Here is a 6,490-nt window from a genome sequence, read left to right on the forward strand (position 1 = left end):
GACATTAGTTTCAAGTGTCATTGTATAAATTAAGTCAGTTTATTATTTTTCTTTACACTTATATTTATTATGAAATGTTTAAATTGGTAATGTACACATTTTCTTCACATGAATAATTTTGGGATGGGGGGGGGGTGAGGAGACAACATTCATAGCATTCATTTAGTTATTTTATTTTGCACCCACAGATGAGGAGATCAAAGCCCTTCTTTCACTTACAGAACTGTTCCCTGGGGGTCAAGAAAACCAAGACAACCGTGTCTAACTTTGTGGTTGTTGTTAAGGTAAGATTATGTATGTGTATACTGGTACTTGATTAAATTGTCAGCAAATGTTTGTTCCCTTTGGGAAGAAAATGTGCAGATAAAAAGCAAGCACAGTTAATGTCTCCTCAGAACTAACACTGTTGGGTGCATAACAGGGCCGTAGCCAGAAAAAAATTATGACTGAGGCAATGTCCATGGTTAAATTCTCTATGTAGGGATTCTACGTGTTTATGATGAGTACATTTTAAAGACAACACTGGAATCACCCTTTATTTTAAAGAATCACGAAAAAATGGCAGGGGCAAGTGCCTCGGTTTGCCTCATGCTGGCTACAGCCCTGCATAATGTTCACCAGATCATCTGAGCAACAAACTGATGATCTTTCACATCGTAGAAACTCCATTTGGGATGTACATTGTAACAAACCGCCAAGGGACTGGGAAAATGTGATCATTGTAGCAGGAATTTGTTGGTTTTTGGCCTTTGGGCTGAAGAATACAATATTAGGGACCTTGAGCAAGGACGACGACGACGGCTACGAGAACGCCGCAAATTTGCAAATTTAGTGGCGTTTTACATTTTGATGCATTTCTTTGCCGTTCTCGTCTTGACAACGACGTGAAATGATCAAATTTGAGGTCATGTGGAGGACGAGAACACCTTACGATGAATTTTCCATTTTCTTTCTAAATATTCACACCGTTCTCATCAATTTTATTCTTGGATTGTGCATTCACACTTTCCAAGCCGAGCAACATGGGGTAATCGCAAAATTAATACAGTGACGGGAAATAATATTTTTAGACAACGTTCTTGTAGCCGTCGTCGTCGTCCTTGCTTAAGGTCTCTATTATTATATTTGTTCATAGATTACACCTGGTCACTTTGTTATAAAGGGGTCTGTATGATGGAGGTTCCACTGTACTTGATTGGATGTGCTATCTGAACCACGAAACAATAATTTATAAAAAATGTAATGGATCCTCCCGATTACCCCTCCCACATAATATTAATAATTACTGATCTCAAACAAAAAGGCATCCAAACATAAGTTTAAAGTATTCAATATAATTATGTTGTACATGATGACTAAGACTAAAAACTTTTAAATTTCAGGATTGCAAGACTGTCACTGATTTACTAAAAAGACCTCCATCCTTGTCACCATACCTTGTGATCACTAAAACAGCTGGAGGCAGAACCTGGCAAACATTTCTATGTAGTGGTTCCAATTCAATACTTAAAGCATCAAGCATTGGTGATGGAGTTGCTGCCTACTACCTCTTTAACTTTGATTATCCCCCAGAAGCAAAGGGAGCCTATTTGTTTCTATGTTAACAGGCCATCCAAGTATGCAGCTTCCTTGGTTAAATATCAAACTGCTACCGTGCACATGGCTGCAAGTTGAAAGTTAACGCCTTACTGTTAATCGTATGGATGCTACTCGGCACTGACTGTCTTTCGTGACTGCATTCTGTTGAGCATGAACTTGTGTTGTTGTCAGTATAAACTGGCATGTCTTTGAGATCAAAACTGTATTAATTGATCAGGACTTGCACTGTAACCAGTTGATATTTATGGTTATTGGGGTAAGATAGTAGTAAATAAAGAATCAGGCTTCCTCCTCACTTTGCTGTAGTGATACGGTACAGGTGGCAGTCTTACTTTATTTCAGCTATTAATATCTTTTTTCTTCATCGACCTTTTCACATTACTTAAAGCACATTACACTTATCAATCCCTTGTTTTAAGGCCAATGTGCCCTGACAATAAGAATCATCAGTGATATAATTCCCTTAATTTGCTCACTTTATCCTGGTACATCCCGATATAACAAGAAAAATTTAGAGCTTGTTCTGGGATAATCTACACCTTACCTTGAGTGCACAATGATCCTGGATCACCCTTAATTTGAATGCAATATGTAAAAAAAGGACCCTTATGTAAAAAAAAGGACCACTATGTAACATAAAGGACCCTAGTGTCCTTAAAGTAAATACAAAACACCTTATTTTGAGAGCTGTACTCTCAGTCCAAGGATTAAAATGTCATTGTCCTGAGGGCGTTGTGGGTCTCAAATTGAGTGTGGAAACCCCACAGGGACCCTTATTTTAATAATTGACTCCCTTAACTGAGGAACCTTACTGTGAGGTATCATTCCCCCCCTTAAAATAAGAATCTAATTTTTGCAGTGCACTGTAAAAAAAGATCAACTTAATGTAAATGACAAAGTGCCTCAAGTTGAGATTGTTTCACTGCGAGCCTATTTTTGAGCAGCATTAATCTTTGTATCATTAATTGGAGGGAGAACCCCCTTCATTTTAAGGAGGACATTTATTGCTCTCTCTCTTTTTAAGTATCATGCTATTAGTATCATCTTAGTGTAAGGTTACTATCTTAAATGCATGCTTACTTTAAGGCAACATGTTCAAGTTCATTCTTATATTGAAAAACCTTGTTACATGCTTTTTTGCAGCTCTTACCTTGAGTATTTAAAACATTGTTTTATGTATTATGCAATTACTATCATCTTAGTGTAAGGGTTACTAACGCGAATGGACACCTACTTTAAAGTGGCATGTTTGATGTCATGCTTATATTGAGATTAAGAGCCTCGATACAAGCTTTGCAACTCTAATATTGATGTTTAAGATTCTTGTTTTGAGATCAAACCCCTTAATACAAGTTCGTCATACGATGGACTGTTCTTAAATTAAGCGTCCTAATTTTTGCAGTGTATGAACCGTAGGTGGATCTTTGACTGGATGGTATGGTATTCAACATAAAATTCAGTACAATCTATTATTGCTCTCACATTCTTAAACCTGTTCTTTTGAGCAACTTGGTCTAGGTATGCCGATAAATTCTTGTTTTGTTGAGAAGGGTAAAGGAAATTTCAGCTCCTTTTCGAGAAATAGAATCCATGTTATAAATATTCTGCTTCCAGACCTTGTGGTGATGCCAAATATATCACAAAGCATTTCCAAACTTTGGTTTCTTCTAAGCCTCACAAGGGTGAACACAAATTGCTCCTTACTGGTTAGTTTGGACAGCTATTGTCTTTTCTGAAGAAAAAAACAAACAAAAACAACACATCAAGTGGCAATCATACGTTTTTACTTGTTAAGAAGTAAAGAATCTGACTGTAGATAAGTTATCTTGCTATGGTTATTATTGGGACTGTACAAATTATACATGCTGATAATTCCGGTACCTTCAAATACTTTTCCTGGATATTTCCCATCTTAGTTTTTAGTGTACCCTTCCATGTGTTCATCTGCTGACTCTTTTCTTTGACTTCACTGTAAATCAGCTCAAGACATTCCTTTGTCATACCTATAATATATTACAAATATCGTCCTGAAAAAATGATTGAGAGGGGCTCTTGGAGAAAATTTTACATCACACAGCCAAAGCTTATCTTAGCTGCACCGCTTACACTTTATCCTTTAAGTGCCTATAATTATGATCGAGTTTGTGTAATTGTGTAGTGGTAGGTTTTCTGTGGGTCCATTACTTTCTCCATAAATAAGAACTTCATCAGTTTGTTCCTGATTGAAAAAAAGGTTATACACTCAAAATGAAAAATGAAAGTAGAATAAAAGATGCACTGTTAAAAATATATTCTGTGGTGGTAAATATTCCATGGTTTATTACTAACTTGCGTGCAGCATTGTTTGAGTATTTTTTTTCTGTCTGCGTGCTTTGGTTGACATGGGACTCCACCCTTTCTGGAAAAGTTTGATCGAGTTTTTCAGCTGTTCTCAGTTCAGGAAACTCGTCAGTTTGCTCAAGTTCTTCTGCATTTGTGACTGGCTCTAAATCTAAGGTCAGATCCAAAAAGTGCTTTGGCAGCTGCATGCTGGCAGCTTCATTTGATTTACCTGTGTGGCGATGAAGCGTTAGAGTTTTTGCGGCTGACCATTCAAGGCAGATTTTTTGTCCCTCTCTCTGACTACATCTCGTTCACCAGATGCCTTCTGTTTTCTGAGTCGCAACACCTATGCACGATATAAAATTAAAGTTCAAACAACAAGTAACATTAAATAACACTTTAAAACAAGTTAACGTACTCTTTCTTTGCTTGCCACAGCAGATATTGGGTCTGGATCCTCGAGTGTTAGACCATTTCCGCGGACAAAGTGTAAACTGCAAATGTAACTGTCCTTCGTACACACAAACGAGTCACTGCGATGACAAGCCATTATCCACTTTTTCTGTCTCTTGCTTTCCCTAACTTCGCCCAGATCGGATCGGATCACCCTACATCGTGGGTAAGAAATGTGAAGGGTACCGGGAGTCGTTTTTACAAGTACCATAAGCACGTCTTTTAGTCATGACCATTCTGTGACTTGGTGCTCGTCCCAGATAACAAATTATGACTTCTGTCACTGATCCAGCGTGTAAACCACAATTAAATCACCTTCAATATTTTTTATTAATGACATTTTTAACACGCAAAGGTATTCCTTATAATATAATGCGAGGAATACATTTTGTTTCCTTCTGCCGAGTATCAGAAATCGAATGTGGGCAAACATATTAAATTCACCCCCGTAAGCTTAAATCCTGTCGAAACAGGAGTGTAAAACTATTAAGTCCCGCACCAAATCCTAAGTGCCTCTGATGCATTTGAAAGTCCCAAAAAAGAGACCGAAATTTTATGACTTTTATGTACATCTCACTACCTTGTCTCACCATATGTCCTTATGTCCGATCTGCTCGAATGTTCAAACTTTCGACCTTTTTTACATCAAAAATCATGTGACACTACACCTGAAAGCTGACGCTGAAAAGGTGAATTGATTTAGCTAAGTTAGGCCTAATAGTCGTAAAATAATGGTCTGTCCCTAACATTTGTGAGCATGGAAAAAATTATGTGGACCACTCCCACAACAAAGTTCAAGTTCAGATTTGCAATCTAAGGATTTTTGGGGGTCCCAAATTTTGCACTTTATCTCTTGATAACAACATATTGTGAGCCAGCTTAGTACTTTACAAGGAAGCAGGGAAGCATACCTGTTTCTTATAAGAAATTTATGTATTGAGTCTCATTTGAGTGGGACCAAAAATATTCATTCAAAGTCTTTACCCACTTTGTATGGCACTGTTATACAACTTTTTGTCATTTCCAAATAGTGATTGGCTGAGAATTGGGTTACTGCTGTAGTTACCTGCCAAAGTGGCTTCCCGTGGAAAAAAAACAGAATATTGTGTGTCTCTAGGTCAATCTGCAGTTTTAGGATTGCCATTGGATCTTTTGATACCTAGAAACTAAATGCAAGGACTTTTTTTGCTATTAGTTGAGGTCACACTACGCACTTTTGTTCAAGGGAACATCGTTTTACCTAGGGAAATTTTACCTGGGTACACCCGAGGTAAGTTTATCTTGCGTTTTATTTTCCCCAGTTAAAAAGGTCACACTGAAGAAAATCACATCTAAGTTCACAAGGGTTTTTTCGCTTTTCCATTTTTCTTCAATTTGGACCGGTTTCTTCTCGTTTCTTTTCTGCTTTGTGCTTTACTGCTTTTTTTGGCGGATCTTCTCGGGTTTTTGCTTGCGTGGCTTTGTCATCATCCGCTTCTTCTCCATCAGAATTGGAACTTCTGGCACTTGTAAACCGCCGGATTAATAAAACTAAAAAAAAGGTAAAATCTTGCCTAAATCCAGCCAAATGAAACGTGTACTGATTGCAAATAATTTATACTTACAAGTTTGATCTGAACCAAGCCATCTTCTTCCTTTGATACACGCACACATGCGACAAAAGCGACAAAGAAATTGCACTTCGATGTGTTTCAAGTAAAACGTGACACGATTAAATAAAATCTATCATCAGCGGGTTTGCCGACGAGTATCTATTGGCTAACTACCTCGGGATTTCAGTTTACCGCTTCAAAACATGTAGGTTAACTGTCAAGGGAAATTCTATTGTTCTCTTGACATATTCAAGCTTCGATGGAAAAAATTTTCCCTAGGTAATTTACCTGGGGAAAAATCGGTCACACTTCTAAATTTAAGTTTACGTAGGTAAAACTGTCAACAGGTCAAGTTTACCTAGGGCAAAAGTGTAGAGTGTGACCACAGCTAATTTCATGGAACTTTTCAGTTGCAATTTCTGCATTATGCCATTTGGTGTCTGGTGGGGCTTCATGGAAAGAGGCAGCCACAGTACACCTGGTCATCAAACCTTTCCAAACCTCATTGTAGTTTAGTTCCAGTA

General features: G+C 37.7%; 1 protein-coding gene across 1 annotated transcript in view; it reads left to right on the forward strand.

The window, feature by feature from the left end:
* The window catches only part of LOC138041360 (uncharacterized), an 8,015-nt gene extending 5,872 nt beyond the window's left edge, over positions 1-2,143 (forward strand). The window contains exons 4-5 of the mRNA XM_068887137.1: positions 189-284; positions 1,383-2,143. The gene's annotated coding sequence lies outside the window, so the exon portion shown is untranslated. The remainder of the gene's footprint in view (positions 1-188; positions 285-1,382) is intronic.
* The last annotated feature ends 4,347 nt before the right edge of the window (positions 2,144-6,490 follow it).

The sequence above is a fragment of the Montipora capricornis genome, chromosome 3, assembly GCF_036669925.1.
Source record: "Montipora capricornis isolate CH-2021 chromosome 3, ASM3666992v2, whole genome shotgun sequence".
Classification (NCBI taxonomy): Eukaryota; Metazoa; Cnidaria; class Anthozoa; order Scleractinia; family Acroporidae; genus Montipora; species Montipora capricornis.